Genomic DNA, 12,407 nt, shown 5'->3' with positions numbered 1-12,407 from the left:
TTATTGTTTTTGTTATTGGTGGTGGTGGTGGCGGCGGCTTGGGGCATAGCTCAACAATAAAGCACTCTTCCTCAGAGTGTAAAATCTGGGGTTCCATCCTTTGTATCACACACACATACATATAAAAATAGTCCTAATTAGGGGCCGGGCGGTGGCGCTGGAGGTAAGGTGCCTGCCTTGCCTGCGCTAGCCTAGGACGGACCGCGGTTCGATCCCCCGGCGTCCCATATGGTCCCCCAAGAAGCCAGGAGCAACTTCTGAGCACATAGCCAGGAGTAACCCCTGAGCGTCACAGGGTGTGGCCCAAAAACCAAAAAAAAAAAAAAAATAGTCCTAATTAAAAGAAATGTAAAAACAAATAGATCAAGAGCAGTAGTACAACAGGTAGGGCACTAGTCTTGCACACAGCCAGCCCAAATTTGATCCCCAGCATCAAATCCAGGATGATTCTATTCCCCCTAGAACTGATCATTCAGAACAGAGCCAGGAGTAAGCCCTGAGTACTGCTGGATGTGACAAAACAAAAACAAAATAAAAAGAGAGAAGGGGTTTAAAAAGAAAAGAATAGAAAGTTATGGCATATGAAACTGTGAACTATCACTTGGCCTTGAACAAAGAAGGAAATCCTAACATTTGCAACTAAATGAATAAAATTGGAGAAGGAGCCAAGGCTTCTGGAAATGTTCTGAAATAGGATGATGGTGATGAAGATAGCACAGCCTTGTAAATATATGAAGAATCATGGGACTGGTGCTTTGAAAGAGTGGCTTTTTTTTTATACAGTTGAGTTTCCCACATTTGGGGAAATCGCAGGGGTCAGCACATCCGGAGTACAATGGATAAGCCTCTCCCTGGGGAAACCACCTTCGTGATCATGATATCTCCCCTGCCAAATAAGTATTGAAAGAGTGAATTTTTATGGTGTATGAGTTCTATCTTTATTTTCCAAGGAGAAGCATCCTAGAACTCTGTAACGTAGATGTGGCTCCTCCATCTTTGTGGAGGTCATGTGATTGCAAGGACTACTCATCCCTGCTTAACTCCCCCCTTCTACCTTGGGAAGGGAACCCAGGCTCCCAGAAGGGAAAAATCAGAAAGACTGGCTTTCTGGCAGCACAGGTGGTCCTAAAGGGTGTGAGGGACAGACAACTCTGGGGAAGAGGAGCCCCTGAACCCAGGAAAAGACTGGGGACCTAGAAGTAGTGATCCAGGGCCAGAGCAATAGTATAGCAGGCAGAGAGTTTACCTTGTAGGCAACCAACCTGGGTTTAATCCTTGGCATCCCATGTGGTCCCTAAAACACCACCAGGAGTAATTTCTGAATGCAAATTCAGTAGTAAACCTTGAGCATCACCAGGTATGACCCCAAAACTAAAACTAAAACAAAACAAAAAAAGAGGCAGTGATTCCGCTTGGGTTCGGGTTCTCTATTTTTTGTTTTCTACCTGGAGATTCAAGAGAAATTCCCTCCCTGATGAAGAAGCAGAGGAGACTGTGCCCAGGTATATAGGTGAGAGATCCTCTAGACTCCCAAATGTGTTCTAGGACTCAGACCAGAGTCTGACATCCATGTTGCAGAAGGAAACTAAAGAGGCAGGCCAGGTTCTGGAGAGGGGACAGTACATTAGAAAGGTCTCCCTGCACAAGGAGGGGGCAGTCAAGAAGAGGAAGGTGTGGGGAGAAGGTTTGAAAGGTGAGGTGCTGTGGGCAATCTGCAATTAAGGGTTGGCATGCAGAGCTATGGGAGAGGACATTGGGAAAGACAAAAAGGAGGTACTGGAGATCACTGAACAGCATTTCAGAAGCACTATTGGATGGAGAAAGAAGAATCTACTCCCTAGTTCTTGAGAGAAAATACAGCTTTTTGTTAGAAAATAAGAGCTACTCCTAGGGGTCCTCTGGGTATTGGTCTAGGGTGTATTGGGGGGCTCCACTGCTTAGACTGACTCCCAGTCCCCAGCATCAGCATTCAGAATTATTCACTGATTGATCGATCACTCAGCTGGCTGAGTGGTCTGGTAGTAAAGCAAGGAAGTGTCTCACCCCATTTCACAGATCAGCGGACACTTTTGCTGATATGGGGAGCCAATGGGAAGTCAGAACCCCTGACCCCATAGCCAGCCACAGCCTCATGGTGGCAAAGTTAACCCCACTGTCAGAAAGAGGAGAAGGGAAATGTGGGAGAGTGTGAGGAGTTACCATGACCCCTAGGCAAAGGAGGGAACAATCCAGGACTGTCCTCTCCTGGCACCTGCATCCTCTACACCTACTACAAGGTTGCCTCCCATCATGACCTGACTTCTCCTGAACTGGGGGCACCTTCCCCCACCCCACCTGAGGTCTCTCTGTGAACTTTTCCCATCTCTGACAACAGTCTGGTCTGTGCATCACACATCTCTTTCCTGTTAGCCCTGACCTCAGGGCCCTAGTGAGCCCCAAAGAGTGAACATCAGGACTGTGGAAGCCAGGAATTGAAGAGCTCAACTGCCAGCTAGCCCAGAGAAATGAGAGTAGTGGGGCTAAGAAGGCATCTTCAACTCAGAAATTTGAAGTTGGGGCCAGAGAGATAGCATGGAGGCAAGGCGTTTGCCTTGCATGCAGAAGGACAATGGTTCAAATCCCGGCATCCCATATGGTCACCTGAGCCTGCCAGGAGCAATTTCTGAGTGTAGAGCCAGGAGTAACTCCTGAGTGCTGCCAAGTATGACAAGAAGAAAGAAAGAAAGAAAGAAAGAAAGAAAGAAAGAAAGAAAGAAAGAAAGAAAGAAAGAAAGAAAGAAAGAAAGAAAGAAGAAAGAAAGAAGAAAGAAAGAAAGAAAGAAAGAAAGAAAGAAAGAAAGAAAGAAAGAAAAGAAAGAAAGAAAGAAAGAAAGAAAGAAAGAAAGAAAGAAAGAAAGAAAGAAAGAAAGAAAGAAAGAAAGAAAGAAAGAAAGGAAAGAAAGAAAGAAAGAAAGAAAGAAAGAAAGAAAGAAAGAAAGAAAGAAAGAAATTTGGAGTTTATACAAGTCTATAGGGATCAAGCCCTGTGGCCTGTGGACCCAGTCTTCCATGAACCTGCCATGATCCAGGTCTGGCTTGATGGTAAAACCTGAAAAAGGAATGCTCCTGTGCTTCCTTGGGACCCCACAGAGCCCCAAGAGCAAAAAGCTGCAGGGAGTGTTAGAACAATTGGGGACTCATTTGTCCCGTGTATGGGCCATGAGATCACCGTCCTCACATGTGGATGAGTTTATACCTCTCAAGTGGGGCCAGACCTCACAGGTGGGTTCAGGGGCCCATTTCCTTTGTCTTTACAGAGTAGGCAGATGTGCGTCCATTTTATTTCATTCATTTATTTATTTGCCTTTTTTCAGGACACACCCAACTGTACTCAGGGCTTACATCTGGCTTTGTGTTCAGGGATCACTCCTGGCTGTTATCAAGAACCACAGTAGTGATTCGAAAGGAATCAGGGTCAGCTGCGTTCAAACACTCGCCCTCGAGTCCATTTTAGAGATGCAGATGCCTCAGATTCCAGGAGGCAAAGTACAGTCAGAGGCAAAGCTAAGTAAGATTTGGACTCTGGTCTCTGAAGGACCCTATGCCCCTGTTTGTATTCACTTCCCTCAGCATCACGGTCAACGGAACCCAGCCAGAATCAGAATGAAGGCACAGAGAGCATCTTGCGTCCCCTAGAGGTGTTTTCCTACTTGGTTACCTTCCCCTCCTCCCACTGCCATGTGAAAACAGGCCAAATGGAGGGCCAGGGGCTCCAGACTGAAGCCCAAATCCCACACTTGGGGTCTGGACGACTCCAGATCTCCACCCAGTGGTAGACAAAGGCCATTGCAGCCAGAACCCCTCTAGTGGGCATTCTTCTGTGGTGACAGGAAGGCCCATCAGCAGCCCTACCCTTGGACGTTCCTGACCCTCAGACATTCTCTCCAGCTACCGAATTGTCTATGGAAGTTCTATCTTCGGCCACAGAGAGCCAACACACAGACACTACAAACTTAACCACTCCTCACCTAATCCCTGCAATAGAATTTCAGAGCTCCAGGACTTGGCCGCCACTCACCCACATGCCAGCAGGGCGGGAACCCAGCTCTGGTGGAATCAATCCAGAGGCTCCCCTGGCTCCTCAGGAGAGAAGAAAGGCAGTACTAGCTGTGCCATCTCTGTGCCAGACACTGTTTTAAGCAACATCTTGCTTCAGTCCCAGACAACACCAAGTGACTGACTCACACGATCTTTAACACTTAACCACACCACTTGGGTGGCACCTAACCTGATGGAAATATGGGCAGAAAACTGAGTCTGGAGCTAGATACAGCGACCATGCCAAGCAGCAGAAAGCACTAAGTGTGGAAGCCTGGCCCCACGGTGGGAAGTGCCAGGGAGGAGTAGCCCTCAGAGACTCCATTGGCACATAAGGATCCAGGAGATCCTGCCTGGGCCATTCCCACAGGTGTGGGAAGTCTTTGGGGGCTTTAAACAGGGCAAATTCCTCCTTTTGCCTGCATTTCAGGAAAATATTTGTTGTCCTCTGAGGTTACTGGCAGGGGCTAGAAGACAAGTAGAGCTCCTGCCTAGCTCCTCAACATAATTGCCTTAGAAAAGACCAGTGGTTGGAGCTGAGGAGATAGTAAATACAGCTAATAGAGAGATTTCCCTGCCTGAGGCTGACCTGAGTTCCACCCATAGCATCCCATATGGTCACCTGAATCCACCAACAGTAGTACCTGAGTAGAGAGCCAGGAGTAACCCCTGAGCATCATTGGGTATGGTTCCCAAACAAACAAACAAACAAACTCAAATCAGACTTGCGAGTGGGCAGATGTTCTGGAAGTTGCTAAGAGCAACTCACCCTAATGTGGGGACCCAAAGGTCACCAGGCCTAAAGAAGAGCCAGTCACCCAGTGAGGACACCCAGTGGGCTTGGGAGGCAGGTGAGGCAGCCTATACCAGTCCACTCAGATGAGGAACAAGCCCATAGACTTCTCACAGTCCAGAGGCAGGGCCAGCACAATCAGAGGTGCCTCTTCCTTCAAGAGCCTCACTCACTAGAACGGAGGCACTACCCATCCCCAGGGCTCACCTCCTGCAGGCCCCTCACACCATCTTGGACGGTAGGTTTCTATGCCCTCCTTTGGGGAGGACACAGACATTCCAATCAGAGATGCTGGAGCCAGAATCAGTTTCCTGGCAGAGGAAAGACTGAAGGGCTGAGGGCTCTCCTTGAGTCCTAGGTCCTCAGGGAAGAATGGAAGGCCAGTGGGCAGGACCCCAGGGAAGCTGTCCTATAGATTTCTGGTGTACTGGGCAGGGGCACTTCTCCAGGAACCAGGTATGGCCATGGTGCAGGTTGCATTTCACTTAGGCTTTCATTCACCTCATGCTATTTATACCCCTGCTCTGTGTGCAGGTTTTTACCCCCAAGCCTGAGTAATGAGAAAACAGCTACTAGCCTGTCCCTATGGGAGCAATACTCTCATGAAGACAAATCTTAGAAAGAGCTTTTTGGGGGTGAGGGAACACAGATAGTCAGTGTGGGGAGGAGCCAGAGCACCCAAGATGGGAGGAAGGCTGGTTTCCCCATCTCACCTTCCCCTCCACTCCTGTGTGCGCATGTATATGTATGTATATGTATATGCACATGCAGTAAATAGCCATGTTCTTCTGTCAGTGTGTCTATATGTCTCCTCTGTGGAAGCAAATGTTTGTAACTATGTTAAATGAATGTGTTACTGGAAGGATGTCCATATACGGTACACTGGAGTGTCCATGGATGCACTGTCTGGAGGGGTGTTCATACACTGGAGTGTCTTTGAGTGTTTTTTATGAAGGGGTACACTGGGATGCCTGTGTGTTCACTGTATGAAGGAGTATTCACCTCAATATAGATGCTTCTTTCTAGAGTGTACTGCAACATCTCCAAGTGTGATTATGTGGAAAATCTGTGTGTTAGTTATGGGGTGGCCAATGTGCACATTGAATAGGTTGCTCAGACTTGGTATTAGTGTAGGGTCAGAACTCTTATACGCACACCTACAGCTGCTCTGAGAAGGGCCCAGGAGGCTGGGTTGTCAGGGCAGGGAACCCACCTGATCCTGGGAGGAGAAGTTCCGCCAGAGTCCAGTCCAGAAGGCTGGCCACCAGTGGTAGGGTGCAGAGCTGAAAGTTATGGGGAGGAGTTCCAGGAATAAGCCCAGGCATGAGGTCAGGACTTGCTCTCCTGGCTTCATGACCTTGCATTTGCTCTAGACCTTGGTTTCTCCTCTGTAAACTGGGGGTAACAGTACCTGATCCCCAGGGCTGGAAATGAAAAAAGAAATGTATGCCCAGTGTCCCCAGTTGCTCCCTACCCCAGTTGCAGGCTGCAGGCTTCATGGAAGGTGTCACAGAGCCAATGGAGATCATGTTCTCTGGGGCTCAAAATCACTGAGGAATGCAAAGAAGGAGCCACACATTCCTGAAATGGTCCAGCAAACCAGGAAATGCTGTCACCCCCACAGCCACTACTGCTGTATCCAAGGGTCCTGTACCCCCAGCTGGCAGGCTGCATGAGGTGAACCTAGGCAAGGAGGCCCTTTCCTCTGCTCCCCTGGGCCCCTACTTCATTGTGTCATTTCCTTGGGAGATTGCCTAGTTAACATCACCACTTTTTTTTTTTTATTCTTCCAGCTCCTTAGATAAGTGATCAGCAGCCTGTGTTACGTGTGTCTCAAACTCTGTGCTCACACAGGGGACCGGCTACAGGCCCCGGAGAACTTGCTCTGGAGGGCATCCATCACTCATCAGATTCTTGGGACTTCTGGGCTGTTTGAGCTCAGGCTCTAAAGGGCCTGAGTAAGCAGGTCTTCAGTTTCAATTCGGCCAGTCCAGATAAGTTGGGGAGCCGGAGGGCACCCGCAGCGGGGGAGACAGGGGTCTCTGTAATCTCCACAACTCTGCCCCTTGGCCTGCCGTTGCTGCCTCCCCCTTTTCTGACTGCCTCCCATGGCCCCCCAGACACCACTCCTTCTGCCACAGGCGGGGGAGAGGTAGGGTAGGGTAGGGAGAGCCTGGATGGACAAGCTTCAGGGGTCCAACCTCCTGCCTTGCCAAGAATATAGAAGAGTGGTTGGGGCTCACATCTAGCAAGCACTGAACTGGGGTTTGATTCCCTCCACCACCTGGCCCCCTGAGCCCAGGGGTAGCCCTGGAGACCCTAGGCACCACTGGGGTGCGAGTAGCACCCATTTGTAGGTCCAAGTATTGAGCCATGGCCCTGTTGGCCAAGCAGCACCAGCGGGACCCCTGGGCCGAGGGTACTAGAGCTCCCCCACTTTTCCCTAAAAAACATGAGCTTGATGAATACAAAATTAGATGCCATCTTACTACCAAGGGAGCAACCTCACTTCCTCAGAGCCACACTGCTTGTGACAGAGACAGATCCAGTGGGTGTGACATTATGACCACGTTCCTCCACTTTAACAAAGAACATTGTTCCTTCCTGCCTGGCTGGCATTTCTCTTTATCCCTCTATTTGTCATCTTCCATGAAATGAGGTTTTGCAAATTTCATCCTGCCAGGGAGGGACCTGGAAGTGTTTAGGTGGAAAACTGCTTTAAACAACACAAAACCTTTCTCACTATTAAGGAATTAATTCGTGGGGTGCCCAACTGCAGCACCAGGACACCAGGGTGTCCTCCAGCATCCCCCATTCTCTGTTAGAGAAGAAGTTGCAGTCCCTCAAACAAACAAACAAACAAAAACAGAGCTACCCCATCAGCTGTGCTTGCAGGTGGAAGGAAAACGGGGAGCAGGAGCAGAGCTAACCTCAGGTTTCCTATATTGGAGGGGTTTAGGCCCCAGAATACAGCGAGGGTTTCCTAGTTGTGGGTTCAAACTGTCTGCCAGCCCTGCCCTCACCCCAAGAATTTTAGCCAGAAACAATAACTTAAGTCCTTGCAAGATACATAGCCCCTTAATTGGAGTCCGATCCGTCTGAGGAAGCCGAGGCAGAACCGCTGGGCCCCAGACCGGAGTGGACCAAACATCTCGGAACCCTGTTTTCACAGGGGTTCTAGGCCCTGAGGCACCCCAACACACCCTTTCTTCAGCAGTGGAGGGGCGTGCAGACAGTTCTCCAGGGTTACACATCTGGGACCGCCCTGGGAGCTTCGTGCGGGCGCCACCTGCCCGCTAGTGGCCCTGTGTCCCCGTGACGTGCCCAGGCGAACAGGGACGGGATCGCTGTCTAGCTTCCCATCAGGGGAATGTCTTAGGGTTCAGCGGGAAGCTTGCTTGAAACCCAGAGATCAAAGCCTGACAAGCCCCCTTCTATCCACCACCACCCCCCAAGATTTTCGCCCCCAGGATTCTAAACGGAGCTGGACCCGGCGAGGCCTTGCACAGGAGGTCGAGGTTCACAGGCTGGTGGTCTCAGCCTGCCTCTTTCCCCACCTCCACCCTCTGGGGGCGGAGACCCCAAACCTCTTGGGGACCCTTGGGCCCTAAGTCAGGTGAACAGCGGTTCTGAAATCCTCGGTTTGAAAGCCTCAATCCTGCAAGCTCCTTGGCAGCCCGAGTGCCGGGGGAGGGCCGGGGCGGGTAGAGGGAGGAGCCCTGGGTCCCGCCCTTCTGCCAGAGGCCGCCTCCACCTCGGACCCACCCCGCAAGCCCTTCACCTTCCATGGGTCCCCGCTTTCCCGCAGGCAGCGCGCATTTCCGAGTGGCGGTGGCGAGCGCCCCAGCTCCACCAGGTCCGCAGTCTACGCAGCGGGTATTTCGCAAACTCGCGGGTCCAAGGTTTGGTGCTGCAGGGCGGCCCCCCTAGAGAAGGCCAGGAGCCCGCACATCCCCGCACTTCAGTCCCCTGCAACCGCGTCTCCCGCGCGCCTCGGTCCTTTCGCTGCCGGGACGGGTCGCAAGGCCGAGATCACCGCTGGTCTGTCTCTGTTTGGGGGGCGTCTCGGGGTGGGCCCCGCCGTCTACCTCTGGCTCTTGGGGCGACCTGCTGGAGGATGCGGCCGGACCCTGGCCTGGAGCGCCATCTCGTGGACACGAGGGAGGTTGTCGCGACCCGAGGGGCCGGCGACTCTCCGGACGCTGCCGGCAGGGATGCGCGGCGAGCGCGAAGAAAGTCCCTGAGCCATAGACTTTGGTGTACTGCCCTGGGGGTTGGATGCCAGGAGAGTCTGCTCCCCCTTTCTTAACCCCTCCAGACTAAAAGGAGCTTAAAACGCATTGCAGAGTCCCGTGAGCACAGGAGGCGCGCCCCAAAAAAGTGTCCCCCGGAGACCTGGACTTAGGCTCCCCATCCAACCCTGCGCAGGGGCCTCCCTTGTGCTTTCTGGAAGAACAGTGCTCAGCCCCTCCATGGGCCTACCAGCCGCCAGTATGGGTAGTCCAATGGATGAACGGACTGAGGTGGGATTTGGGGCTCATCCCAGAATGGGACAAGAGGACAGATGAGTTTAAACCTAGGTCTCCTGGACACTATCCCTTGATCTATCCTATATCCACCAGGGCGAGGATCAGGACCTCGCTGACCTTCTCCAGTGGATACCAGGGCGGAGCTTGAAGCTGAACCTTAGCCTCGTTCCAAGGACTTCAGCTGGAACTAACCCTATTTCTGTGTCCTTGGCAAGTCAGGACTCAACTATTAACGCCCACTTTTTCTCTCGAGGTTTGGGGAGTACTGGGGATGGGAAAGAAAAGGAACAGCTTGAGTGCTGGGAAACTCGAATTCACCAGAGAGGTGAGTTGTGTATGGGGAGCGCTCAGAGGGCTGGAACGCGTGTCTTATAGATAGGCACACACACACCCGTAGGCCCCCCACTTCTTCAGGAGCAACCCGCCTTCGGGCATCACTCTCAAAAAGAAAAAGAAAAAAGTGAGTTACCAGGATTTCAGGATCCTGGGTGCTTAGCCACTAGGGGTCTCACAAATACACCCCCTAGTTTCCGGACACCCCAACTTTCAAGTTCTATAACCCACAGAATTCCACCCACGACTCCCACAGTTTCTTCCCAGACTCCTGTTCCAATGCTCAGTCAGGACACGCCAGAATATTCCAAGCCACCAGGATTTAGTAACCTTCTATTTCACCAACTCAACATATGCCACCACCACCCCAGCCCCTGCCTGTCCGCACTGGAGATTAGCTCCCCGCACCCAGCACCCATCACCACCACCCTGTGCCCGACTCAGTTGTTAAGAAGACTGTGGGATAGAGGCACCGGGAACCTAGGCCTTTGGTAATCAGCAAGAGTATTGGCTGGGGAGCCTAGGAGGCCGAGGTTTAATTGGGACAGGGAGTGGTCTGGCCATTGTCTGGGACCAGCTCAGCCACAATGCCTGCTTTCAGCTGTGACCTGCCGGAATGAATGCCGCCCGAGGACTCTTCCCGAAGGGGCGGACGAGAAAGGAAGCTCTGGACGGGGTGATAAAAGACCCTCCAAGCAGTTCTGGGGCTGGAGTTCTGGAATAACATTGCGTCCCGGGCGCTGCTGCAACCACGCAGCGAGGCACCCGCTCGGCCTTGGCAGTGACCCTCCAGGGCTCCCCGCTGGACCCGCGGTTTGAGCTCGGCGCTGCCCCCTCGTGTCGGGGGACGCTCCCAGCAGGATGTGTGGGGAGCCCGCCCGGAATGCTTGTCGGCTCTTCGTCTTCAGGGACGTCTGGGACTCACAGCCAAGAAGCTCCACGTCCACGAGGCACACGCTTGGGTTGGGAAAGCCCCCCCCCCTTCCTGCCTAGCCCCACCCCGCTCTTGGACTGCCCCCTTTCTCGTACTGCCAGGGATGCTTCTGCTCTTGCGTTCAGGGCGCCCGGGGCCAGCTCCCGAAGTGCGGGTGTCCGGGCGAGCGGGAGTGAATTTCTTCCCTGGAGACCCGTGCAAATGTCCTGGATGCCTGGAAGCCTCCCATCCTTCCCCTACTTTTTATCCTCGCGTTATCCACCCTCCCTGGCGTCTGAGGCCAGAACCTTCTCCAGCCTGCCAGGAATTGGGGTTGGAGAAAGCCTTCTCCGGTTGGGTGAAAGGAAGAGAGGGAGCCCTTCAAGAGTTCATAGGATTGGGGTGTTTGTGTTGGGGGGAGCTGTTGGGAGGCATCCAAGGGAGGACGCTAGACTGACACCCCCCAAGGAGTTTCTCTTGCAGGCTCCAGAGGCGAAGGGGGTGCAATTTCCAGTCTGCCGACTTTGTAAGACCCTGGAGAAAAGTGACACCGGGACCACCCGTCTTAGCTGCAGAACCTACCCAGGAGCACTGAAAGGTCTCTCCCGCACTCCAGGGCGTCCTGCAAGGGAGACACCCCCCCCCCCAGTTGCTCATCGCCAGCAGAGGGAGCCCAGGTCCAGGCCCCGGGGTCTGGGATTGGGGGGCTAGGGCGTCTCGGCGCCTGCCAGCCCGGCCCCGCTGCCCTCGTCGGCGCCGCCCGGCCTCGCCACTCCGCCCCCCCACCGCCCCCAGCCTCTCCTGGCGTGCAGGCTGCGCCCCCCGACCCGCGCGACCCACAGAGCGCACCGCACCACGGTCACTTCGCGTGGTAGCGTTTTATTGTTTTCTCGAGTTGCCGTCTTCTCGTCCCGCTCCGGAGCGAAAAGTGAAAACCTGAGGTGGAGCCCGCCAAGCGAGCAGAATCCTGGGTGGTGGTGCTGGGGTGGTGGTGGTGAGGGGCTGAGGGGCGCGCAGGGAGCCAAGGTTTCTTGCTCTGACTGCCTGGCGAGGCCCACCCTGCCCAACCCCTCCTGGACAATATAGATGCTCATGGAAAATGGAAACACTTTAAATGCTAGGAGTTCATCTCTAGATATCCTGTACACGGCATGTACAACCTTCGAATAAATTAATACCGATTTTGCATATTCTGGGACCCTTAAAGCTTATGTACACAAATTACCATTTATTTCATAAATATCTTTTTTTTTCCTCCCTGGGGACTCAAGGCAGGGGCACCCCTCCCTCAGCTCCCAGGACTGGGTGAGGCGCCCATCTCTTGATCTCTTGGGGGGGAAGAAGTGGAAAGACTGAAAGACCAGGGCCCCTTCCAGCCCAAGTCTTCACTTCTTCTCTCCCCGCAGCATCCCTCAGCCCAGCCGCCCAAGGGCTGTGTGTTACACTAAGGCTCCCTTGGGATCCCTCACCCCTGACCCCTGCATCTTCTTCCGTCTGGGGAGGGAGAGTAGCCTTTCAGGATGTCCCCACCTTCTGGGAGTGGGAAATGCTACCTTGCCCAGAACCCCTGGACCTTGTCCAGAGACTCCCAAACGACTGTATTCCCAGAGGCCCGGGCAGTGTCCCCTGCCTGGCTGCTGGCTGCACAGGGCTTTCACTCTCTCTTGCTCTCTCTCTCTCTCTCTCGCTCTCTCTCTCTCTCTCTCTCTCTCGCTCTCTCTCTCTCTCTCTCTCGTTCTCTCTCTCTCTCTCTCTCGCTCTC

At 53.1% G+C, this 12,407-nt stretch overlaps 1 pseudogene; it reads right to left on the bottom strand.

Annotated features, from left to right (window-relative positions):
• Positions 1-773: 773 nt before the first annotated feature.
• LOC126033216 (uncharacterized) lies at positions 774-901 on the bottom strand (annotated as a pseudogene).
• Positions 902-12,407: the final 11,506 nt, after the last annotated feature.

This window comes from Suncus etruscus, chromosome 1 (genome assembly GCF_024139225.1).
Source record: "Suncus etruscus isolate mSunEtr1 chromosome 1, mSunEtr1.pri.cur, whole genome shotgun sequence".
NCBI lineage: Eukaryota > Metazoa > Chordata > Mammalia > Eulipotyphla > Soricidae > Suncus > Suncus etruscus.
This window is presented reverse-complemented; position numbering and strand designations above follow the sequence as displayed.